Genomic DNA, 27,245 nt, shown 5'->3' with positions numbered 1-27,245 from the left:
CTTTCTTTCCCACCATCTTACCGAAATAGATCTTTTTGAGGAGTCCGTAATTCCAGGGTGCTAAGCCCAATGGTCAGGCCCCATCCGACGTCGACTTTCAGACGCATTTGACACAAATGATCACATCTTCTTTCCTGAAATATTTTTTCTCTTAGCTTCTGGATCACTCTCCCTTGGTCTCCTCCTGCCAGACTGATGACTTCTTTTCCACTTTTCTTCTCAAGCTCTAAACACTTAGAGACCCCAGGGCTCAGTCCTTGGAAATTTCTTCTCTGTCTATACACACTCCTCAGGGATCTCATCCAGATCTATGGTTTTAGGTAGGTGACTGCTCCCAGATTTACATCTCCAGATGGCCCATTTCTCTTTTCTGAACTCAGACTTTATCATAATTGCTGCCTCAACATCTCCACATGGATTTCTTATATGCATGTCAAAATCAACAAGTCTGAAGCTGAACTCCAGATTTCCACGTCTTCCCCCATTGCACGCCATCAAACCTGCTCCCCCCGACAGCTTTCTCAAACTTGTTGAATGGCAACTCCACCTCTCTAGAGACTCAAGCCTCAACCTTGACTCTTCGCTTTGCATATCCTATCAGCTATACCTTCACAATATGTTCAGGACCCAATCACTTACCATCTCTACTGCTACAACTGTAGTCCAGACTCTCTCCTGGATTATTCTACTGGCCTCATTATTGACCTCCTTGTTTCTGCCCCACCTCCCTGCCCCAGCAAGAAGAGTCAACGCTCAACGTGGAAGCCATTTATTTAACAAATATTTATTAATTGAACATTTGCCCTGTCTGAAATGTGAGACCTCGTCGAGCGTCTGCTCCATGTTTCCAGAGTAAATGCCAAAGCCCTCACTGTGACCAAAAGGCTGAAGATTACCTGCCCCCGTCCCTGCCCGTGCCTTTGCCAGGGGGTTCCTGGCAAACTCCTCCTGTGCATTGTGCTCCAGCCACACCGGCCTCCTTGCTGTCCCTCCACCTCTAGGACTTTGTTTTTGGGGTTCACTTTGCCTGGAGAGTATACCCCTTCCAAATCTTTACGTGGCTGGCTTTCCGCTTCTTTCAAGTCTCCGCTCAAGTTTCACCTGATCAGCAAGAACTTCGTAGAACAACACTGCCTCACCTCCAGGCCCAGCACTCCCTTTCCCCTTACCTCACTTTATTCTTCATGGCATTTATTTATGTTCTGACAATATTATTGTATATTTGCTGGTGTGTTTGTTTATGGCCAGGCTCTCTACACTGGCATGTAAATCACATGAGAGCAAGAATTTGAGTTACTTTTGTTTGGCACTATATTCCCAGTACTTAGAATAGCTTCTGGCATGTGGTAAATGTTCAGTAAATGTGTGAAGAATGAATAGGTTTGCTAGATAAAGTACAGGATGCCCAGTTAAATTTGAATTTCACATCAACAACAAGTAATTTTTTAGTATAAGCATGTCCCATGGAATATATGGACAGACTTATACTAAAAAGCATTTGTTGTTTATTTGAAATTCAAATAAACAAATGGGACCTAGTTAAACTTAAAAGCTTTTGCACAGCAAAGAAAACCATAAACGGGATGAAAAGACAACCCTCAGAATGAGAGAAAATATTTTCAAACGAAGCAATGGACAAAGGATTAATCTCCAAAATGTACAAACAGCTCATGCAGCTCAATATCAAAAAAACAAACAACCCAATCAAAAAATGTGTGGAAGACCTAAGTAGACATTTCTCCAAGGAGGACATACAGATGGCCAAGGGGCACATGAAAGGTTGCTCAAATCACTAATTATTAGAAAAATGCAAATCAAACCTACAATGAGGTATCACCTCACACTGGTCAGAATGGCCATCATCAAAAAATCTACAAACAATAAATGCTGGAGAGGGTGTGGAGAAAAGGGAAACCTCCTACACTGTTGGTGGGAATGTAAATTGATACAGCCACTGTGGAGAACAGTATGGATGTTCCTTAAAAAACTAGAATTAGAACTACCATATGACTCAGCAATCCCACTACTGGGCATATACCCAGAGAAAACCATAATTCAAAAAGATACATGTACCCCATCGTTCATTGCAGCTCTATTTACAATAATCAGGACATGGAAGCAACCTAAATGTCCATTGACAGATGAATGGATAAAGAAGATGTGGTGCATATATACAATGGAATATTACTCAGCCATAAAAAGCAACGAAATTGAGTCATTTGTAGTGATGGGGTTGGACCTAGGGTCGGTCATACAGCGTGAAGTAAGTCAGAAAGAGAAAAAAAATACTGTGTATTAACGCGTATATATGGAATCTAGAAAAACGGTGCTGATGAACGTGGTGGCAGGGCAGGAATAGAGATGCAGACATAGAGAACGGACTTGTGGACACAGGAGGGGTAAGGGGAGGCTGGGACGAATTGAGAGAGTAGCACTGACATATGTACACTACCGTGTGTAAAATAGACAGCTAGTGGCAAGCTGCTGTGTAGCACAGGGAGATCAGCTCGGTGCTTTGCGACGACCTAGAGGGGTGGGTTGGGCAGGGTGGGAGGGAGACGCAAGAGGAAGGGGATATGGGGATATATGTATACATATAGCTGATTCACTTTGTTGTACAGCAGAAACTAACACAACGTTGTAAAGCAATTATAATCCAATAAAGATGTAAAAAAAATAATTTCACTGGATATCCTGTACTTTTGTTTACTAAATCTGGCAACCTTATGCGTGAATAGAATTCTGGAGGAAGACATGGGGTAAGAAAGACATTCTGGCAGAAAGAGTGAATTTGCAAAAGTACACAGGTGTGACAGCGGTATCACTCATCTGGTGTAGAGCAGTTTAGAAAGGTTTTCCTATCCTCAACTCTGCCAGAATTGCTTTGTTGGGAAATATATTTTAAAAGGGCTGGTTTCAAAACCTGGATAGACTTTAAGTCTCATCTTTATAGACGGGTGATATTAAAAGTTTATAGAAAGTATAGAAGATAGGATCTTTGCTTCTCTTCCATGGCATTATTACAGGGAAGGATATACAAAATATGAAAAGAACATCCTTGGGGTGAGAGAAGTTATATTTTTGCCTTTTTGACCTTGGGATTATATGAAGTCATCCACAGTTACCATGTTATTAATACTGTTGATGTTTTTAGGCCTGATTTATCTGGGCTAAGTCTCCTGCCTTATAATGGAGGAAGTTATAGGCTTATTAGTTCTCTTCATCTGAGAAAGAAGAATTGGACTTATGTAGTGGATGTTATGACATGGGGCCCATAGGCCCCTTCAAGACTGAGGTGCCCAGGACTTCCCTGGTTGTCCAGTGGTTAAGAATCCACCTTCCAGCGCAGGGGATGTGGGTTCGATCCCTGGTCGGGGAACTAAGATGTCACATGCCATGGGCAGCCCGCGCACCACAACTAGAGAGAGGCCTGCGCACTGCAAAGGAGAACCTGCGCACTACAATGAAAGACCCCACATACCGCAAGTATGATCTGGCATGCTGCAACTGAGACCTGACACAGCCAAATAAATAAATGAATAAATAAATAAATATTTTTAAAAAAGACTGAGGTGCTCATTCACCCAGCTGTCAAGAGTGTTGACATCTGACTTCTCTCCTTTGAATTATTTTTTGTGAATTTCCATTAGCCCAGGAGAGCCACTTTGCCCAAGTCACCCTCTCCCTTGGGAGTGGCCCACATCCTAGCCCAGAACTCCCTATGGGATCAGCTGAGGTCTTTGTTGTGACTGTAATGCAGTTCATCTCCTCCCTCTGCTCAGTCCTTCTTCCTTCATCTCCTGTTCATGGTGATCTGATGACACTCCTCCCCTCATAAATTCACCATATGCTAATCTTCATTTCAGAGTCTGCCTCTTGGGGAACCTGACCTAGGATAGTTGGTTCCAGGACTGGTCTGAGAAAGCTGACTCAGAAATGGATTTTGGAGCTGTATTGCCCATGGTCATTGGCAATGACACCAACACTGTGGTAGGTGGAGCATGGATATGCAAAATGACTATAATACCCAAGGCAATCTACAGATTCAATGCAATCCCTATCAAATTACCAATGGCATTTTTCACAGATCTAGAACAAAAAAATCTTAAAATTTGTATGGAGACACAAAAGACCCTGAATAGCCAAAGCCATCTTGAGAAAGAAAAACTGAGCTGGAGGAATCAGGCTCCCTGACTTCAGACTATATTACAAAGCTATAGTCATCAAAATAGTATGGTACTGGCACAAAAATAGAAATATAGATCAGTGGAATAGGACAGAAAGCCCAGATGCCGAGCAACTGTTAAGACTTTCCCTGATGGTGAGCTGGGATGGGGTATTGGTGGGGGGGTTCACAGGGGTAACATCTCAGGCATTTGAGAAGTTCAGGGGAAGTAGTAATTTTAAGAACTATGGAAATGGATGGCTGTTACTGTAGACATTTAATGTGTTGGAGAAAGACAATAAAAGCCTGAGGATGATTAGTCAACAATCAGAAAGCCAGTTCTCTCTGGCATCATATATAGAGACTCTTATCTTACAGCTAGAACACAGGAAAAACTGAGCATCAGGCTCAGGACTTAATTACAAGCAAAAGAGAGCTCCGGGAGAGATTGAATTCATGTTTTCTACCTCTGTTGCAATGGTTCCTCTCCCTCAGCTCACACCTGGACCATGGAGGGTCCCTTATGACCAACTGACAGAGAGGGAAAAGGCCATGTTAAATTCACTGGGTCGCCTTGGTGTGTGGACACAGGATGAGAATGAATTGTGCCTGCACTACAGCTCCATTGTAGCCCTGCAGTGGAAGACCCTGAAAGACAGTGAAGGAAATCCTACCAGTCGGCAGATTTCTGAGCAGTGCACTTAGTCATCTACTCTTGGTGATTAGCTTCACTGATTGCTCAGGAGGCTAGAGCAATGGGCATGACCCAAAATGTGAAGGTTTTTGAATCCCATTGTTAATTAATGCTTATCAGAGAGCAATCCACCAGGGAAGGGACACTAGAACCAATCAGACAGAATGCCTTCACTGGTAGTCATCAGCCATCCCAGTGTTGGCACAAAGGGTGCATGAACAGAGAGCCATGGGGGTCCAAGAGCATGGACTCCCGCTCGCCAAGGCTGGTCTAGCTACTACAATTGCCAAACATCCAACCTGCCAGAAACACAAACTAACCCCACATCCCCAATATGGTACCATCTCTCAAGGAGTCCCATTAACCATTTGGTGGCAAGTTAATTACCCTGGAGCCTTTCTACCCTGGAAGGGGCAGCAATTAATCTTGACAGGAATCAATACCTATAGATGTGGGTTTGCCTTTTTTGCCTGCAGGATCTCAGCCAGCACCACCTTCTGAGGGATTACAGTGTTTCACCCACAAACATGGAATCCCATATGACTCTGTATCAGTCCAGGGGAGTGTAAAAGTGGACACAGGACCATAATATCAATTGGACCATGCCAGCCTGCAAAAGGAATAGAATGGCCCTTGAAGGAGCCACTGAAGCCCAGGCTTGGAGATGATAACCTGTGAGGATGAGGCATCATCCTCCAGGTTGCAGGACTCACCCTAAATCAGCTACCACTATGTGGTACTGTATCCCCAGCAGGAAGAACACATGGGTCTGAGAAACGAGGTGAAGTAGGAGTGGCTGTGTTTGTCATCACTATCAGTGACTGTCGGGAATTTGTGCTTTCTGTCCGTACAACTCTGGACTCTGTGGGTTTAGAGATCTTGTATCCTAGAGGGAAACCACTTCCACCAGGGACAGAGTAATCTTTCCATTAACCAATAAGCTGTAGCTGCTGCCCAATCATTTCAGACTCCTTGTTGTAAGAGACAAAAAAAAAAAATCATCATCATTCTGGGGATGAGCCATACTGGGGACACAGTAGGGGTAACTGACTCTGGTCACCAGGAGGAGGTGAGGCTGCTAATGTACAGTGGCACTAAGGGAAAATGTGTTTGGCACTCAGGTCATCTCTAGGGGAGTCGCCTAGTAATCTCTTTCCCAATTTTGATAGTAAATGGACAAGTTGCCACAGTCAGAGCCTGAGAAGGGCATGGCAACCAGGGTCTCAGATCTGTCAGGGATGAGAGTCTAGGTCACCCCACCAGGTAAGGCACCAAGACCAACAGAGAGGCCAGCCAAGGGTGAGAGGATATAGAATTGGCAGCAGAAGAGGGAGACGGTTAGTTGGAGCCTCAGGCTCCGTTACTGCAGTGACGGAAGTTGTGTTTTTTTCCTGCAAACTTTCCTCTTTTAAATTTCCCACAAGAAGAACCAACCAGCATCCTGGAAGAACTGTTTGTAGAACTTAATTTACAAAGAAAATAATCCAAGCAGCAGAAAGGGTGGGCTATAGTTAACACTATGATACACTGCCCAGATCTTCCCTTCAGAACTGAGATATCATCTCCCCAGCTGTTGGGAGTGTTTGGCGGCTGAAGTCTCTCAGCTGAGTCACTCTCCAGGAAATGCTCTCAATCCCTCACCCAAGAACATACCCTCCCTGGGGCCAGTCCCCACCCAAAGACTGATGAATGCAGGATACAAACGTCTACCCAATTGGCGTCAAGGTGGAACAAGACAGGCCATGCACAGCTCCCCATTGGCTGCAGCCTGGCTCTGTTGCAACCCAGCTCAGCTCCTCCCTCTGCTTTATCCTACTTCCTTCCCTCCCCATTGGTGCTGATCCTGAAGACACTCCCCAATGAACTTCCTACAGATCTCAAAGCGTATGTCTCAGGGGACACGACCCAAGAAACCTTTGTCACAAATTTATTACAGTTTATGACCAGGGACAGTTAAATAATATGAGAAACAACCTGAGGAAAGAGTCATAATCTGAAATCCACAAAGGATACTACACAGAGGAACTGGCTGAATACTGCTATTAGATAATAAGAGTGTTGTTGGGTTAAGCTTTACAGATGGGGAAAGACACCCTGTTGAGATTGTTTCCGGGAGAGAATCACAGTGATGATAAACAAAATAGAAGGTTTGGGCAAAGAGAATAATACGAGGCAATGTTCTGGGAGAAGATGCATGTCAGAGACATCTTGCATCTTGTCTTATAACATTTTGACCCTTTTTTTTAATTCTAGTCACTGACGTGACTGGTGTTACGTGAGGTTAAGTGGGGCTGGCTTGCACCCTAATCAGTAAGAATTTCACCAACAATGTGCAGGTGTAATCTGAGAGCAACCCACGTCAGCTGTATCACATGTGTCTCTATTTCTCTCACTTTGTACCCCGTGGGATGCCCTGAGGAACCCATTCAGCCATTCTGACAAAATGGCTGTGCAAGCCTGGCAGGGAGTTTCGTTTCCCGGGGAGACATCCCCCTGACCCATGGTAGGCACTCAGAAGGACAATTCTGAGGCGCATTTTACGTGACCCCTTAGAAACTTCCCAGCCAGATCGAGCCCAATGACCAGCTTAATAACACATCTTTGCATTGTGTTTTCTCCTTTCCTGTTTTACTCTTTTTAGCTTCATTTCTGTTCCTTGGGATCACGTCCCAAGATGAATTACCTGCATGCAAACCCTTATGTCAGGCTCTGCTTCTTAGGGAAACCCAGGCTTAAGACAGTTGGAACCAGAAGTACTGTGGAGAGGAAACTTTCAGAGAGGAGTCTGCTCTTCTACCAGTCAAGGACCTCTGACTGGTGTTAAGGGAGGTGACAACAACCACCAGCTTGCAGCAGCATCCTAATCATGAAGAATTTCACCAGCGATGGGCTGAATGGTATGGGAGTGACGTGTATCCTGTGGCTGTGGTGTTGGCTGGGTCTTGTGAACAGCATCACAAGTCATGAAAAAGACAATGACAGGCTCAGTTAAATCAAATATCAGCTGAAGATATGCTGCGAAAGTCAGAAAACCTTCACGGCAGCTTTTAAAAAGGCTCTTGTCTTCCTTACCTCAGGCCCAGGATTTAATTCTAAGGATGGCAGACCTACAGCAAAGAGTGAACCTGCAGCCTTGAGAAGTCTGTGTCAAAACCAGAGCCCTGAGAGGGAATGAGTGAGACCCTGCAACATGGAATGGGAACATTGGGGTGGATGAGCTAGAGAATTTGAGCCCCCGAGATCTTGGCCCCTCTGAACTCTCCAGGTTGGCAGAAGTGGCTCACTTATTCCAATGCTAGAGGAAAAGAGCTCCTCCTCTCCTGGAGACCCTTCAAAACCCTCACCTGAAGCAGTTGCCTGTGGATGAGTTTCCTCCTCTGAATCTGCTCCTGCCTCCCTTCATTGCCCCAAGATCTGGCTAATATGTACTGGCACGAAAGGGGAAGCTATATCCAGGGATGGATCTTGAGAGAGTTGGGCTAGGAAGGGCAGGATCTAAGGCTGTGTAGGTGAGAATTCATTGATATGAGAGTGTTCTAAGATTAGGAGTTTCATATCCTGGCAATGACACCGAAAATCAGTCCTAATACGGGCTGGGATTGCTCCATAAAAATTTAACGTAACGTTGAGGTAGTAAATGAGGTAGAGATGCTGGAAATGAGGTAGAGATGCTGGAACTGTCCTGCAGAATATTGAGGAGGGGGTTAGAAATCTTGGGGAGATGAAAATATAAGAATGGGTTTATTATGTAATAAAGAGAACCCATTCCTGAGCGTGTGGTCTAAAGAACATTCCTTCCATTGAAGGGCTAAGGATGCGCTAGCAAGGAGGGCACCAGCATCTTTGAGAAGCCCCACGATGGTTATCCTCACTGGTAACTGTAGGAGATCCTGCCTTGGACTGGGCTCCCTAGTGTCAGGATAGGTGAGAGAATTCTGGGGTAGCAGAGCCCAGGTGCTAGCACTTAACAGACAAGAGCAAGGTAAATATAACAGAAGTAGGCAACAAGTCAAAATCTCATACGGGGTGCTTTCTCTCACAGAGTTTTATGGCAACAGCTAATAAAAGACCATGGTGATCCTAGGGAGGCAAGATCAATGGGCAGTTAACTAAGATATTACTTCACTTATATAATGAGAAACACTATAGAGCTTAGTGAGCAGAAAGTTAACATCAACTGCAGAAGTGGAAAATCATGACCCCTCACCTAGTTTCCAGATCTGAGCCAGTTCTCACTCCCAGAGGCCATTAATTGAAGGAGAGGCTAGGTCCACTTGAGAAAGAACCCCACAATGCCACTATGGGAATATACAGTTATCATTTCCCCCATTCCTTTTCTAAAGGGATCTGTGGTCATGTACTGGAATAAGTATATAGAGGGATAAGGGGAATGACCATGGCTTTTTAGGGCTGTTGGATACGGGGGATTCAAAACACCAACACGATCCCCCAGTTATAGGTGAATCTTATGGAATCCAGGTGACAAATGGAATCCTGTCCAAATCCATCTGATGGTGGGTCTACTAAGTCTGCAGACCCAACTGTGGCTATTGTCCCAGTTCCCAAGGGCATAACTGGGCTATGTATACCTAACAGAAAGCAGAAACCTTACACTGGATACCTGATCTATGGAGTAAGAGCTATTATGGTAGAAAGACCCAAGTGGAGGTCCTTAAAACTGCCCTCCTCCAGCCAAGATAGTAAATCAGGAGCAATCTTGTATACGAAGAATTGTGGAGATAGGCAAAGGGATGCAAGGATGGTGACCTCCATCATATCCCCATTCAGTTCACCTGCCTGGCCCTTGTGAAAACTAATGGATCGAGGCAGGTGGCAACTGGGGCTACCCAGTTGCAGCTGTTGTACCAGATGTTGGATCTTTACTGGAATATATTCACAAAGTCTCTGGCACTTGGAGTGTAACTACTGATGTGGCAAATGTGATCAGTAAGGAAAATTAAAAACCCATTTGCTTTTACAAGGCAGCAAGATACAATCACCGTCTTGCCACAGGTCTGTGTTAACTTGTCTTCTTTCTATGACAACGTAGCCCACAGAGACCTTGACTATCTTGATCATCTGTGGAAGCAGCACATCAGACTGATCGATTGAATTAATGACATTATGCTCATTTTGATTCAGAAAGCAGGGACTGATGCAAACTTAGATATCCTAGTGAAACACCACAAGGATTCATGGATGGAAGTAGACATGGTTGCAGACAAGCTCTGTTGACTTACAGTAATTTTCCCCAGAGGTGATGAAGCTACCAGTGAGATTAGATCCTGATAGTATTGTAATTCACTCATAATAGACAATAAAAGGAAAAGGAAACGTTTCTGAGAGAGGAGTCTACAATAACCTCTTGTGTGTTTACCAAGCCTCCTGGTTTTTAGGTATGACCATTTTGCTGCTGCAACTAAGGAACAAATGAGTGAGTGGCAACAGAAAAACTTTAGAAATAGAGATTTATTGTTGTTGTTGTTTTGTGATTATGTTCTAAGAGGAATCCGTCTTCTCGGTGGTGCTGCCAGGAAACCCAAATGACATAGGTTCCTTCAAAGTAAACCAATAGCCACTGCTATCCTGGGAGAAATAAGGGGGGAAAAAGACGCAAAAAAAAAAAAAAATCCCCAAAACAATAGGAGTGTGCAATCAACTGTGAACTCTGGCCCCATTGGTGGAAGAGAATGCTAGAGTCAGCACAGGGGTGGCTGGGGATCGTAGGGAAGCAGCGATGCCTGAGTCGAGGAAAGGAGGGAGAAGCAGCAGTGCAAAGAAAGGTGAAAAACGGACCGTAAGTGTGGATGAGATAAAACGTGTGGGAAAGAGGGAGAAGCAAAGTCGTGAAAAGCTGAAATGAAAGACTAGGAAAAAAAATAGCAAGTCTGTGACATTTATAAGGACAGCAAAGCTGAGTGACACCAAGAGACTGATCTACCTGAAGACTATTATTAATGTCTTTCCCCAGTACAAAATCAATTGTTCTCAGGAAAGAAAATCACAAAATTCTCCTAAAAATTTGTTTTCAAATGTAACTTTTATCACTTTTTTTTAGAAAAATTATGCTTGTTCATTTTAGACATTTTGTAAAAATATAAACTAGTGAAAAACCCATAATCCTACCACTCAGAAATTAATACCATTAATATTTTGATGTTTACTGTTCAGAGGATTTGTATGTCTGTATTCTATTTTAATAAAAATAGGATGATGCTGTGTAAGACCATTTCTTTTAGAAATGCATTATTTTCATTTGTGAGATGAACAATAGTGCTTGCCTCAAATCATATTCAATTTCTAAAGGGAACTCCACGGACAATAGGAAACCTCTTCTGGGATTATTTTTTTATTGGAATCCTCAACATCCTATTTTCTTCTTCTGGAATGTGCTATATCACTGTACCATGAAACCAGGGCCAGGTCAGGCTCAGCCTGGCTTTTTTCCCTCTGCAGAACTCCACAGCCTCCCTCATGTGACATTATCAGTAGCTTGCTACAGCTGACCCACATACTTAATTTATTTTTCTGGAGACTTCTTCTGGAACAACAACAACAAAAAATGTTCTGGGATGTCTTCCACAAGAAATGAAAAGGAAGTGCTGTCAGTGTAGGAGAATGGCAAGGCAGATCATTGCTCCCCGCTCACCACAACTCTGCTGCACGGGGTCTGTGTCTTACTGCCTTTGCCTTCACTTTGGTCCTAAGACTGGAAAATGAAGCTGAATAGAAGTTTAGGAAGCCAGGTAATAAGTGGGGTATATATAATGACTCAAAGTCATCTTGCCTTCTCCTTACAATGAGATTTTGGACAAGTTACTTAAATTCTCTGAGCCTTGGTTTCCTTTCAGCAGTTAAGGGGAATAACACCTATGCCATAAAACAGTGACAAGAACGAAATAAGATTACACAGGTAAAGAACAGGCATTTCTAAAATAAGTGCAGAAACCACAAACCACTCATTCTGCAAACTTGCACACTAAAAGTAAGACGATTTATAAGAAAAACAGAGTTGGGGCAGATTGCTCAAAATCTATGCAACTTTGTAACCAAAGCACTGACAATAACACTACCCATCCTAATAAAATACTATCACAGTTAAACTTCTCCTAAAAAAAGAAATACTAAGTAAATATAAGACTTGCCTTTAAGAAAAGTTGATGGCTGCTTGATGAAAGAGGGTTTGAGTAAGGGTAGATGCTGCCAAGTTATGGAGATGAGGGCAAAATGCACCAGGATTCAGGAAAACTCCCAGTGAGCATTTCCAAGATAGAGCCAAGAGGAAGAAAGTGGGGTGAATGGGCACTGTGTTCTGTACTGGATTACTTCATGACTTCCCGTGTTTTTTTAAACCTTAATAAATAGTGAGCATTGAACTGTAAAATATTAACATGTGTGCACTGAGCTGTAAAATATTCATATGCTGGGGAGAACTACTTATGAATCAAAGTAATCTTGATTATATTGATATCTCCCTATTTACCGGTCATGTATGAACTAATTTGCATTATATGCATAGACACTGGAGAAGAACCGACTGTACTTAATAGAGTGGCTGCCTCATAGGAAATGCTCTTTAAATGATTGTGAAGTCATCGTCAACATCATTATCATCATACTGATTATCAAAACCATCATCATATATGTAAGTTTCCCAGATCAGGCATTCAGAATAGAGAAGAAAGTTCATACACACAGTCAGCATATAGGGACCATAAGGAAAAACCATCCTAAAGCAAGATTCTCATCTGAGCCAGAGACTTAGTGTATGTTCCTCCTAACATAAAAACTGGTTCTAGGGTGTTGGCAGTTTTGAGTTCCAGTTGAAAGTGACAAGTGAGAGTAGAAGCAGATGGCTTTGGGGATAGTCATACCGAGATTTGGAATTTCCCTCTTAATCTACTTGTGGCAAAATAGCATGGACGGGCTTGTTTAGTGTCCCAGATAGAGAACAGAATGAGGTCCTCTGATTTTGTTTTTATAACTTGTCCACTGAAATGAAATTGTGAGTAAGGAAAAACCGAGTCTATTCCCTCTGTTCTGCACCACTTCAGATGTAACATTTAGCACAAAAGGTCGTGGAAAAATAGAGAGCTCGTGTATTACCATAAGAACCACTGATGTTTCTTTGCTTTTGTAACAGCTTCTGTCCTGCTTGTTTGACAGAAATTTGTGGGAGGAGTCAATAATGATTTTAAGAATTAAAAAACAATTACTTCATATAGAACCTAATGCATATATAAGGAATCTAAAAAGAGAAAAAAATGGTACTGATGAACCTAGTTGCAGGGCAGGAATAAAGAGGTACATGTAGAGAATGGACTTGAGGACGTGGATGGGGTGGGAGAGCGAAGTTCGGGCGAAGTGAGAGTAGCATCGACATATACACACTACTGAATGTAAAATAGTTGGCTAGTGGGAAGCAGAAGCATAACACAGGGAGATGGACTCAGTGCTTTGCACCCCTAGAGGGGTGGGATAGGGAGGGTGGGAGGGAGGCGCAAGAGGGAGGGGATATGGGGACATGTGTATGCCTATGGCTGATTCCCTTTGTTGTGCAACAGAAACTAACACAGTATTGTGAAGCAATTATACTTCAATGAAGATCTATTAAAATAAAATAAAATAGGGCTTCCCTGGTGGCGCAGTGGTTGAGAGTCCGCCTGCCGATGCAGGGGACACGGGTTCGTGCCCCGGTCCGGGAAGATCCCACATGCCGCGGAGCGGCTGGGCCCGTGAGCCACGGCCGCTGAGCCTGCGCGTCCGGAGCCTGTGCTCCGCAACGGGAGAGGCCACAACAGTGAGAGGCCCGTGTACCGCAAAAACAAACAAACAAAAAAATAAAAAAATAAATTAAATAAAATAAAATATTAATAAGAACTTCAATATCAGAATTCACTAGTGCCACATTAGCTCAGCTCTGCTTTGGCTGACGGAAACGCCTTGTCCCAGGCTGCCTTGGAGAGCCACAATGGCCTAATGGGTGAAAGGAAACATAAAGTTGGAAAGACAAAACCTAGGATGGTGCTTGTTTTGATGAAACTGTCCATAAATAGTGTAACACAGCAGTCTTATGAATTTAGACATTCAACAACTTGGAAATTCCAGAGTTCAGATTCTTATGTTGATTCAGCTATTGAGCCCATTTAATATGGCTTATAACATGCCCTAAAAGTATAAACCATAATGTGTTATGCTACAGTGTACCATGCAAAGGGAAAAATGGGAAGACCAACTTATGGGTAAAGAGCTCAAATGAACATTGCTAAGAAAATCTTTGGAATTCCTTATGCTTGGATAATGAATGTTCCTAATGCGTGTGCTTCATTACTACTTTTTTTTTTTTTTGCGGTAGGCGGGCCTCTCACTGTTGTGGCCTCTCCCGTTGCAGAGCACAGGCTCCGGACGCGCAGGCTCAGCGGCCATGGCTCACGGGCCCAGCCGCTCCGCGGCATGTGGGATCTTCCCGGACCGGGGCACGAACCCGCGTCCCCTGCATCGGCAGGCGGACTCTCAACCACTGTGCCACCAGGGAAGCCCCATTACTACATTTTTTTCTGAGTTTAGGTAGAAGGTATATCAAAAGAAAAAGTAATCATTTTGCTAATGTCAAATCTCTAAGTTGTAATTTTTTTGAATTGGGAAGCCTTAAGTCAAAGTTCTTGAGAAAACCCGTAAAATGTTCTATTTTGTGCTTATTCTTAACTACTTTATTTAAATTTTTATGACTTTAGATTGGCTTGATTTTTTCTTTTCCTCCATTGGGAGTACATTCCTGCCAAGTTGGAAGTTTATAACAATCATTTTTGAGTGACATAAATGTAAAAAAATCTCAATCATCTGTCTGACATAGGAAAAATTGTATTTCTTTCACCATTGTTTTATTGCAGGCTCATGAAGCTATTTTTATAAAACTCTTATTTTTTCATGGGGGGAGAAAGTTCAGTACAAAAATGTTGACTTAAAATCCAAACAAAAGTTTTCTAGAGCAGTCTTCAGTAAATGGGTGACTCTAATGTAGTCTTAAATTTTATTATTTCAAGTTTTGGGGATTTCAATTTTCACTGACTTGAGTGATTTGGGCAAGGTGACTGAACTTCCTTTACCAAAGTAAGATTGACTATAGTTTATGCAATAGACTACAGTAACTATTGTTATTTGTTTGCCCAGCAAGATTTCCCAGTGCCTTTCTTTGGTTAACCTTTCCTGCCCTAGGAGTTCTTTCCTGGGATTTCTTGATTCGGAGTCTGAGGAGGAATAGCCCTGCTCCTGAGGTCAGGTGCTTGAGGCATATGAAGACATGTATAAGGGTAGGAGGTTAGAGAAGGTAGTCATCTTCCCATGAACAGAAGCCTGTCTGTAGTAGAGGATAAAATTAAGCAGAGACAGAAATGAGCAACATATGGGCGGAGGGTGGGGGGTGGAGTCATTGAGAACACTATGAGCATGAACAAGAGTAAGACGTTCATTGCCTTCTTTCCAATACCAGAAGCCCAGGTCCTGTAGGTCCAGATCAATCCCTTTGATCCTATGAAGTACCCCATTATCACAAGCCTCATGAACTACGATATTACCTTTTATGCTAAAGTTAAATTTATAGTTAGATTCCTGATATCTGCAACCCAAAGAATTTTTTTTTAATTTATATTTGGCTGCGTTGGGTCTTTGTTGCTGCCTGTGGGCTTCCTCTAGTTGCGGCAAGTGAGGGCTACTCTTCCTCGTGGTACGCATGCTTCTCATTGCAGTGGATTCTCTTGTTGTGGAGTATGGGCTCTAGCTGCACGAGCTTCAGTAGTTGTGGCACGTGGGCTCTAGAGAGCAGGCTCAGTAGTTGTGGCGCACGGGCTTAGTTGCTCCGTGGCATGTGGGATCTTCCCAGACCAGGGCTTGAACCCGTGTCCCCTGCATTGGCAGGCACATTCTAAACCACTGTGCCAACAGGGGAGCTGTTCTTGTTAATTTTATCGTATGGGGTTGTACATAGAGCAGTGCAAACTTTAGCATACATCAAATCACCTGGATTACTTGTTACAACACTGCTGGGCCCCATTCTTAGAATTTTCTTTGTTATTCAGTCAGTCTGGAGTGGAGGCCTGAGAATTTGTATTTCTAACAAATTTCCAGGTAATTTTTCCTTTCTTTTTTTTTTTTTTTGTGGTACGTGGGCCTCTCACTGTTGTGGCCTCTTCCGTCGTGGAGCACAGGCTCCAGACGTGCAGGCTCAGCAGCCATGGCTCACGGGCCCAGCCGCTCCGCGGCATGTGGGATCTTCCCAGACTGGGGCACGAACCCCTGTCCCCTGCATCGGCAGGCGGACTCTCAACCACTGCGCCACCAGGGAAGCCCTCCAGGTAATGTTAATGCTGCTGGTCCAGAGACTGCATTTTCAGAAACACGGATTAAGGGTTAACACAAATCTTTGTACAACCAGAGCTCTTGAGTAAGGAACAGCTCCTCATTAAGCAATGAACTCCCCATCATCGAAAATATTCAGGAAGCAGCCAACTGAAGATTCTTCAGGGATGCTCATAGAAGGGATTTTGCATTGTGTGGAAAATTACACTACACTTCTAGGTTCCCTTCTAATACTAAAATATTTTGTTTCTTTTAAATTTCTTCTAGGTGGAGGGAAGCAAAAGAACAATGAAACGCTCTGTCTGGTTCTTCCAAATAACAGAGAAGCACAGGAAAACTGAATGTGTTCCTGCCACAAATCCAGACTTGCTGAGTAAAGCAAGCACCACAGTGCATTTCCATATTGACTTTGGGAAAAATACACTGCCATGTTTATGAAGTTCTGTAGTCAATCAGCAAACACAAATTTCGCCCATATTCAAGTTTGCTAATAAAGCATATTATGATGTCCTCACTCCCCAAACCCAATGTAGCAACTACAAATTACATACATGGATAACTATATCCAGAGGTTATTTTATAAAATATTAAAAATTCTAACTTGAGGAGGCAATCAATTTTACCAGCTCCAGAAGTTCAATTCTGTTACCATTACTAACAGTTAAATCTAACAGTCTACTAGAATTATCACGTGGGGAAAAACGTCCTTTGTTTCCTCTTTAAATTTTTGAGAAAGAACAAATTGTGTGGACCAAACATGATAGTGAAAATATTATAGTTTTACTGGGTATTACATTTTCATTGTGTTGTGACCACCTCTCAGGATTATTTTTTTTAAATTTCTAACACAGGGCATTGTCTATTTTTGAGTAATATCCCCATGGTTACATGCAGCTGGTAGAACAAGAACAGACACACCAATTGTTGGGCAATGTCTATGATGTCCTGTTGTTTAATATGTTGAATATCACCTCTGAGTCATGATTTCTTAGAAATCATTCTTAAAGGCACAAACCTCAGGAGGAATTCTTTGATTAAAAAAATGAGGCACAAAATAACACTAGGTTATTTTAGTTGTGTTTGTTTGGTTGATTGTTTGTTTTTTAGCCGTGGTGTGTGGCTTGCAGGATCTCAGTTCCCCAGTGAGGGACTGAACACAGGTCATGGCAGTGAAAGCCCTGAATCCTAACCACTAGGCCACCAGGAAACTCCCTTTGAGTTTTGAGACTTCAAAAATTTAACCAGGCTATATTAGTCTTAAGATACTTTTATTATTTTTTTAAATAAATTTATTTAATTAATTAATTTATTTTTGGCTGCATTGGGTCTTTGCTGCTGCATGCAGGCTTTCTCTGGTTGCGGTGAGCAGGGGCTACTCTTCCTTGTGGTGTGCAGGCTTCTCATTGTGGTGGCTTCTCTTGTTGCAGGGCATGGGCTCTAGGTGCGTGGGTTTCAGTAGTTGTGGCACATGGGCTCAGTAGTTGTGGCTTGCAGGCTCTTGAGCACAGTAATTGTGGTGCATGGGCTTAGTTGCTCCACGGCATGTGGGATCTTCCCAGACCAGGCCTCGAACCTGTGTCCCCTGCATTGGCAGGCAGATTCTCAACCACTGTGCCATCAGGGAAGCCCCAGTCTTAAGATACTTTTAAAAGAGAAACTAATGAAAATGAAGTAATTATCAATATTTCATGCTTTTGAAACTATACACATACGGATCTGCCACTTACTAGTCTTGTCAATTTGGGCAAATTTCAAGATTACTCAAGCTCCCCAAAGCTCAGTTTTCTCATCTCTAAAATGCAGAGATTGGGCTAGATGTCCTTTATAGTCCTTTCAAAGCTAACATTCTGCAGCCTCATGGGGGAGGGATAGCATAATTATTCACTGAGAGTTTTCTTTAAACAATCTCAGTTTATTGAAGTTCCCAGAGTTCAGGAGTTTGAATCCATTCCATATGTTTATTTAGGAAGTAGAGACACTGAGAATGAGCAGTATATAAGTAAGCTTCATGGGAAATGGTTACTTCATAAAAGAAGAAAATGTGAAACTCTGGAACTGGGCAGAAACCTGTGTATCAGAATAGTGGGCTTGTGGAGAAGTGTTAGGAGGAAGACTGGTACAAACCACTACTTATGGAGGTTCTTCTCTCTCCCAAAGCAACATATCACCATGGTGGTTTCTTAATGGAATTTCACAGTATGACCTATGGTAGATAAATTATTAACTTTCTTATATGGGGAGATGGAAATAAAAGAAGAAAGTAATTTTTCCAGGTTTGTGAAATGAGGAAGTGTAAAATTCAGACTTAAAAGCTTGAAATTTAGGAGAAGCCATAGTCATGTGAAGATACTGGAGAATTAATTTAAAATGTAGAAAGTCAATGTTGGCTGAGTTCTTTTTCTATCAATATAAAAACTAAATAACTTTAAAGGAAATAATTGTGGAGAAACATTACATCATCACTGTTTACAAAAGAAACGATTCAAAGTACTATGCTAAATCACTTTCAACTGCTGTTGAAAATCAAAAAAAAAAATCAGAATCATAAATGAAATTTGGTATGGTTAAGTATAAATTGGCATAATTCAGGTGAGCACAGTTAAAATGACAGATAAACTGTGTGATAATAAGTGCAAAATATTGAAGATTTTGTACAAAGGAGAGTATATATATTAAGTCTGAGTCTCCTGGTTTGAAAGGGATTAACCAAACTCAATAGAAGTAAAGCCAAAGAAAACATACACTTCATCTGTGGAGAAAATAAAAAATGCTTAAATCTCTCTCGATGATGGCATAAGGTTATAGGACAATTAGTTCCTTGCAAAGATCAGTTCTCACATATTCAGTTAATAATATAAAACACACAGTCTTTACTACTCTGTTGAGCCTGCTGGCATAATTCACAGCAGACAAAAGAAATATATCCTTTGGCAACTTTTGGCTCACTATCCAGAGAGTCTGATGTCTGATATATTTAATAAAACAGTGAAGCTTGATATTTTATTTCTACTGAGTAGAAATATCTCAAGAATGCTCAGAGAGGAAATAAATAAGAATGTGATTCTAGTAGGGGAGTTGAAACAAATGTGAATACAGAGGAACATCAAAGTAGAAAAAAAAATTAGACTTAGTTTCACATGCTAAACATTTTTAATTTACTGGGGATTTATTATATGTTGGCATCAGTCTGGAAGATCATACATCCGTAAATATATAGTATAAATAAGATTTTTTAATATCTTAAAATAGATTATTAAAATATGGTTGGCTATACCATATTATCATGTTTAAAAGCAAATTCAGACAATAACTGTGGCTATAATAAAACAGTTGCTATAGCCACAATAAACAAGGCTAGAGGAAAGGAAGAGGAACTGGAGTGGTGGAAGGAGGTTCAACAGACTATGCCTGCAGCATATTGGATGGTCAGTAAAATGGAACTTAGAATGAGGTTCTGTAGTAAAGCGCTTATCTAGTATCTTTATACGTCTTCACATGGCTGCCCAAAGAATGTAGTTGCTTTAACTATTTTTTCTTACCTTCTGTATTATTGCTGCTCTGACATTTGGGGCCTTACAGATCTGGGGAACCGCCCTCCCAGAGTTAACTAATTCCTAGAGAGGCAAACAACTTTCCTGCCGGCATACTTTTGATGTGCAAACAACACCCTCCACCAATTTCCTTTTCTCATACTTCTTCAGTCTGGGATATTAGCTCCTGCCCTAATCAGCACAGGACCAGGTATTGGACAATTGGGAACCATCCCTACAGTCCAGAGACTATCAAAGTTATTCAGACTATCCAATCATAAGTTTGTATTTCTTGCTTACCTTGCTTCTCCCATTCCTTCCTGTGTAAACTGCAATAAAAGCTCCTGCCTACAGTTTGCCCCTCTCTCTGCTGGCTCGTCTTGCTTTGGTGCTTCCCTCTGTGGCCCTGCATGGTATGGTGTAGCATGGCATGCCTCCTATTTCTAGGGGATTGTGAGTAGAAGAAAAAAGCCTCCTCCTTCATGGCAATCATTTTTTTGTCTCTTTGTCTAACTTGCCTGCTCAAAACAAGTGCCAGGTACATTTTTAGAGCAATTGTGTTATGCAAATTTACTGAATTTCTCTATTATCCAAATAGACGTGTTCTAACTTAATACATTCTTCTGAGGTTGTCTGTTAGCCTATTACATATTACGGTCCCCAGGCCACCTTAACCTCGCTGCATGTCTTCACTCAGCACTTTAATGATACTGTGGTTATGATATTACAGTGGACCCTTTTGGATGGCCCTGCAACCTTTCCTATTATTTTGGAAAATGAGAAATGAGTCCTCTCTTCTCAAATTAGTCCATTGTTTGGTGCCATGCTTTTCTCTGTCCAGTGGATGAGCATGCGATCAAACTAGGTCAGCTAAACATTGTTTCCCTGAAATTTGGTTCCTACATCACATGATACAAGGATAAAAAATGTTGAAGCTGATTTATCCTATCATTGGCACCTGGAAGAAATGACCATTAGTTAACGCTGTCTAGATCCTAACAGCTGTCTTGGTGATTCTGGCTTTCCTTTGATTTTGTGAGCTATCTCATTAGCTTCCAGCAAATTCCTTAAGTTAGCATTGGTTTCTGTTGCTTGCAACCATAGAATCCCAACTGACATGAATACAGTAAATAGAGACACTTTATGCAAAATTGACTGTTAAAGTAAATTCACAGGGGTTTCCGAAAGTTCAGGATGTATTAAGAGAATTTGTGTGCACAAGTATTTTGTGAAATGGTAAGCAGCATATAGCATTGGCCTCTAGTCTTCCCTCTACTCTTCTTACCCACCTCTTACTCTAAACCAAAAGCCAGGCTATGGTATAGATATTCAGGTTGAAGCATAATTTATTGGCCACTCTATATCAGTGGATGGAATCACTGCACTGGGCTGAAATATTTGTTGTACAAGAATAGTTTCCCTTCTGGACTCCTCCCTCTAGGAAGTTAGACAAGTGAGGTAAAGCCTGAGTCTCTTACTTAAGAGTGGAGACTCACCCAGGGCTCTCTCATCTCTCACCAAAGGGTAAGGCAGCCAGTGGGATAAACTCTCACTGTCTTCTTCTCTTTAGATGCCTTTTTCCCCCCTTCCCATTCTGTGGCTAATCTGAGAAGCCCTATGCTTCTGCCATGATCTGAGATGGCATGAGGTAGACAAGTTTAGGCTTTGAGGCAAATCATCTCTTTTGTGACTGTCCCTTTGGATCTTTTGCTTCACATTTGGTGGATATGACCTCTCCAGGCAGAGGAGTGAAAAGATCTGAGAATCAAGTTCAGACTTCCAGTGGAAAAACACAAAGTAGGGCTTTGGGTCTACTTAAGTTTGAAGCTATTCAGATTTAACTTGAGTCCTCTGCTAGAAATTCAAAGCTCCAGCCAATGATAAGGTAACTTGTATCTTTTGAGCATATATTTGTCTTGAGTATCACATCCTTCAAGTCAATGACTCCACATCAATGTGGCTTTATCGATTGTTTATAGTTGTCATCCGTTCTGGAATGTTTAGTGTTCATTCCCTACTGGTTGTCCTTTTGACATTTTGAATATCATCTCTTATATCCTTAATATCATACCCAATACCTCCTAAATGCAATTTTTATATTTGTGGTACATGTCAAAAATGGTCACAGTCGTTCATAGTTCCACATATCTACACTATTTATAATGTGTCTTCTTCTGTTCAAAGGTGAAGTCCATTTTCCCATTCTCTGAATCTAGGCCGGATTTGGGACTTTGCTTTGGCCAATACAGTGTGGCAGAAGTGATGGTGTGCCAATTCCAATCCTAGGCTTTTAGAGGCCTTGTGTGTTTTTCTTTGCACTGTTGGGACTCCTGCCTTTGCCGTGTGAACAAGTCAAGGCTAGCCTGCTGGAGAATGTGAGACCATGCGGATCAGAGCAGAGTCAGCTCAGTCGTCCCAGCTGAGGCTCTAGACATGTGTGACAGCCCACCCAAGAGTGACAACATCGATTAGTAGCTGGCCACAGATGCATGAAGAAACCTAGCAGAAAAAGTGGAGCTTGAACTGCTGGCTCTAGTATCATGAACTTTATAAATGGTTGTGTTAAGCCACTAAATTTTGAAGTGGTTTGTTATGCAACAACATCAAAAGTGCTAACTGGTGTAATATATTACTTATTATTCATAGTAAAAAGTAGACTTATCCAGCAATAAAGACAACTTTGGAAAGCAATAAGATCCTTGTCACTGGGATCTCTAAGCATCTCTAAGTTAATAAAACATCTATTGAGGCTTCCCTGGTGGCGCAGTGGTTGAGAGTCCGCCTGCCGATGCAGGGGACACGGGTTCGTGCCCCGGTCCGGGAAGATCCCACACGCCGCGGAGCGGCTGGGCCTGTGAGCCGTGGCCACTGAGCCTGCACTTCCGGAGTCTGTGCTCCACAACGGGAGAGGCCACAGCAGTGAGAGGCCCGCGTACCGCAAAAAAACAAACAAAAAAACAAAACAACATCTATTGGGCATGGACTCAAAAAAGCCAATTGGTCATGTAATGACAGTGTAATAGAAGTGACAGATTCTGAAACACAAGCATCAACTTCTAAGTCATGGTCATGTCTTTAATACCTTCCCACTGTTGCTACTACACTTCAGGTAAACTCATGTATTTGAGTTTTAGTTGCATGATCAGTAAAATAGACACAGTAATTTTTCTCCATCTTAAGCTAATCACATATTCCTTCTACACAACTGAGAACTCAAGTTAGATTAAATATACATAAGAAGCACTATCCCATGAGGAGAATAAATCTCTTAAGGAGAATATCTTGATAAATATATCACCTAAGGTATGAATATCCCCAAATAAAAGTAGCATTGAAGAAACAATCAGGCTACAACATAAATGATCAAACTGAATTATTACAGTGGGCCCTCAGTATTCGTGCGTTCCACATCCACGCATTCAATCAATGATGGGTCGAAAATATTAAAAAAATTTTTTTCAGAAAGTTCCAACTAGCAATACTTGAATTATTTACATAGCAGTTACATTGTATTTATGACTACTAACATAGCATTTACATTGTATTAGTTATTATAAGTAAGCTAGAGATGATTTAAAGTATACGGGAGGATTTGTGTGGGTTATATGCAGATACTGTGCATTTTATATAAGGGACTTGAGCGTCCGTGGATTTTGGTATTCAAGGGGGGATCCTGGAACCAATCGCTGTCAGAGACCAAGGGACGGCTCTAATTGTGAAATATTAAATACTGTAGAAAATTTCAACTTATATTTACATAGAAGGCTGAAGAGAAAAATGAGTTATTAAAACTTCCAGGAGGGTAGAGGTAAGAGTGGCACTAACAGAGTACTCAGCACAGTTAACAGCTAAGCATCAAGTTCCCAAACAGACTTGCTTAGTCATCCATCAGATTTTAAGTTTTTTTCTGAAATGAAATGAATAACTTACTTGTCCATGCCAGGAACTTTCATGATATATATTTCAAGATGATGTATATTTTATATACATAAATATTTACATCCTGATGATTTAAAATTTTTTAATTGTGAAAAACACACAAAACTTACCATCTTAACCATTTTTAAGTAGTCCAGAAGTATATTCACATTACCTTCTGGTGATTTTTAAAGAATTAATGACAGATGAAATGTTGCAAAAGTGGGAGTATCAAAAATATATTTTAAAGCCTCTGCATACACGGGAGCTTAAGGCCTTGAACTGTTGTATCAAAAATGTGGCCCAATTGTGACTCTTATTTTGCAGGAGAATTGTCCCTGGGAATGTTTACACAGAGGCTGCATGACTCCTGAACTGGGTACGATAATGATTTTTCCAGTTCAGAAACTTCAATGCCTGCTGCTTTGAATCTTGTTCATGCGTTCCATAATCACTTATTCAGCTCCTAGTCTGTGCCAGCGCACTGTTAGGGACCACAGGTGCGAAGCTGAGTGGGAGTAGTCCGGTGGAGCCACGAGTCCTCAGGGTATCTTACTGGGGTTCCTTTTTATGACTTGGCTTTTTCTAACAGATAGAACTATCAAGCTCATTAAGTTTCTCTTTGTTTTGTCACCATGGACTTCGGTAACAGACAGACTGGGTCCCAGTTCCAGCTCTGCCACTTACTTTCTACACCTGTTTCCTCATCTGGAGATAATAATGCTGCCTAATTCATGGGGGTGTTGTGAGGATCAAAGAAATGATGTGAGAAATATGTTCAGAACAGACCCCGCACTGAACGTATGCTCAGATTTTTTTGTTTCTCACTGCCCTCATGGAATGTCCCATGCATAGACTTTTCTTTCATCCCTCTACCTGCCACCAATTGTCAGGAAAAATTATATGCCTTGCATGCTCTTCCTTCAGCCCTGTGTCTTCTAGGTAAGGTAGTTCATCTAAATTTATAGGAATGTGTTAATAGGCGCTAACTTCATGTTATGTCTCTGGTAATGCACTTACCAGAAGCTTATTTACTGAGACAGGTTATCTCTAATAAATATTTACAAATGAGTCTTCATTTATTATTATTAGAAGTTAAGGGAAAAAAGTCGTTGGAAGGTAAGAAGGAAAAAGAAGGAAAGAGAAATGGGAGAAGACTAAAAAAGAGAAAGGACATATAAAGGGGGAAGGGAAGGTAGGCAGAGGAAAAGGGGGAAGAAGTAGATAAACGGAAATAGCTGCAGAAAGATACATTAACAGAGATTGAAGAGAGATCAAGGTAAAAACAGAGGGAGAGAACAAGAGAGAGCTGGAGAGAGAATTGCTTGTATTCTCAAAGTTCACAGAGACTGGGAAGCATCCAGCACACTGTCTGGTACGGTCAGTATGCCAGAGAGACATACTGAGAGACAATGTCATAGAGGGACACTGTCACCATCTGATTGCTCTTTGAGCTGAGGATGTTCTGCCTTCATTACTTTTTTCTAATGACTTTTCTTTACAAGGCTAACTTGCTTTTAAACCATGGTTCATAGCTCCACAATAGTTTGTTATTTAACCTTCAGAGGTTCCACTGTGAATAGGACTGCCATAACAGACAATTGAAGGAGAAATCATTATTTGAATTTTAGCTCCAGTGCATATAAGCTCTAGATTGTACCAGCCTGTGAAAAATGTTCCCCAACTCGACTTTAACCCAAAGCAGTGTCAGATTGTTGGTGTTAGGCATCATGGTAGGGTATGGAGGGAGATAGTTTTAGGCAGGTGGCATGAGTCCGTGGCTGTTCTGGGTCTAATCAGATGCCAGCAATGATGAATCTCAGGCTCCACCCCATATAGGCCCTGAGTAGGGTAAGCCTGGCCTTATAGGGCACACTGACAACACTGACCATTAGGGAGCAACATCTTGAAATTGGCCTTTGCTTGTACACCTTGGGTCTAGTGGTTCCAAAGTAACATTAGCTCCCAAACACCTCAGAGAGCTTCTACCTGACCCTTATTCTACTAGGTCAGCTTGTATGTCAGGCTTTGCATCTTGGTTTTGGGTTTCTGTTCCAATTCCCTGCTGAAATGAGTCCATCCGTTGTTGGCTGAGACCTGGAAACTCTCATGGGTTCCTGCCTTTGTATCCTCTTCCCACCTCTTTTAGTAACCAATGCCACCCTAACCTAGAAGGACCACCATAATCCTAGCGCCCACATGACAACTATCACTGCCCTTCTCAACCCTGTCCTCATGGAATTAGCCACTTGAATATTAAATCACCCACATAAGATTTCATTTAACCACGTTTGGATTTCATTGTACCTCTGTCCCTTCCTGGAGGGCCCTGATTCTTCTGTCCTGGCTTGTTTCCCACAGTGCTGAAGTTGGCTTTTCTTTTCTCCCTATTTGGAAGAATCCCCTCTGTCTGCTCTGTTCTATGAGTAATCCAAAGCTTACCAAAACGTGTAGTCTAATTCAACTGCTCGGGAAAATTTCTCTGCTTTATCACCTCCTACCAACCAATCTTTCTCTTCCAACTAAGAGGATATTAACAATATTGTGATACTTTCGCTTATAATTTATAAGTGTATCTTTGGGGATTTGTACAGTGAAGGTTGAACTTACACTTTTTACGTTGTTCCTGGTGCAGACTGGGGGCTTGGTGAATGACTTGGGGGAATGAATGAATGAATGAAAGTAAAACAGTTGAATTGTTTGAAAAAATTGGGAATGATTGCTCTTGTACTTGTTAATGATTAGCTAATACTTTTATGAGATGGTTAATTCCATTTTTAGTATGAAGTACTAAGGATGACAAAGTTGTAGTTTTATCACTGCCTAGACAATTTAGTTTTGTTTAGAGAAAGTGTTTGTTCCACAGTGCTACCTTGTACTGTGGCTAGTTATTAAATAAATTGTGCTCTTCTCACAAGGCATGGTGAGTAAAAGCGTTCAGAGAAACTCAGCTCCATTGCTGAGAAAATAATCCACTAATGATCAACAGTTTATACAGGATAACATGTTATCATTATGAGAAACAAAGTTTCAAAGAACAGGAAAGTCTAATGTTACAGTAAAGAAAAATACTTAATTTGTTTCTTCTAACATCATTTCTTAATATTATTCTCTAGCTTCTTATCCTGACCCATGCCACCCTAGTATCTGAAGAAGTGGTTGGAACAAGTCCCAAGTTTTAATACTTACAAAGTTTTTTACATAGTTTCTTATCTTCTGCATGGATTTCTGCTTGTACTTTGTAATGTTAGGAACCTTTCTTATTTGAGGAAAGCCCCTCTTGATATCTCAAATGTAATTTTCTTGAATTTTCATTTCCCTTATTCCCATCATGAATGCCTGGGGTGCTCCAGATACCATCCTATTTGTGGGTTTATGTCTTGATACTTATTATTATTATTATTGCTATACTTTTTATCGTAAGGAACATTGCTGACAGTGCCTCATTTCATTTGGCTTGTAAGTGCTGATGCTGCTATCCTCTGGGTCAGAGAGAGGTCACAGTCTTTTCTAAAACATAATCGCTGGCTCTACCATATGACTGTGGGTTTAATTAGTCCCCCGTACGGGCGAGGAAGCACTG

The 27,245-nt window shown here is 41.6% G+C and overlaps 1 long non-coding RNA gene across 2 annotated transcripts in view; it reads left to right on the top strand.

Moving 5' to 3' along the window:
• Positions 1–25,836, top strand: part of LOC141278040 (uncharacterized) — a 99,292-nt gene extending 73,456 nt beyond the window's left edge. The window contains exons 2-3 of one of the 2 annotated variants that reach the window (XR_012330213.1): positions 3,867–3,990; positions 16,482–25,836. This is a non-coding gene — a long non-coding RNA (uncharacterized lncRNA). The remainder of the gene's footprint in view (positions 1–3,866; positions 3,991–16,481) is intronic. The other variant, XR_012330211.1, reaches the window with a different exon arrangement.
• The last annotated feature ends 1,409 nt before the right edge of the window (positions 25,837–27,245 follow it).

Source organism: Tursiops truncatus, chromosome 1 (assembly GCF_011762595.2).
Source record: "Tursiops truncatus isolate mTurTru1 chromosome 1, mTurTru1.mat.Y, whole genome shotgun sequence".
NCBI lineage: Eukaryota > Metazoa > Chordata > Mammalia > Artiodactyla > Delphinidae > Tursiops > Tursiops truncatus.
This window is presented reverse-complemented; position numbering and strand designations above follow the sequence as displayed.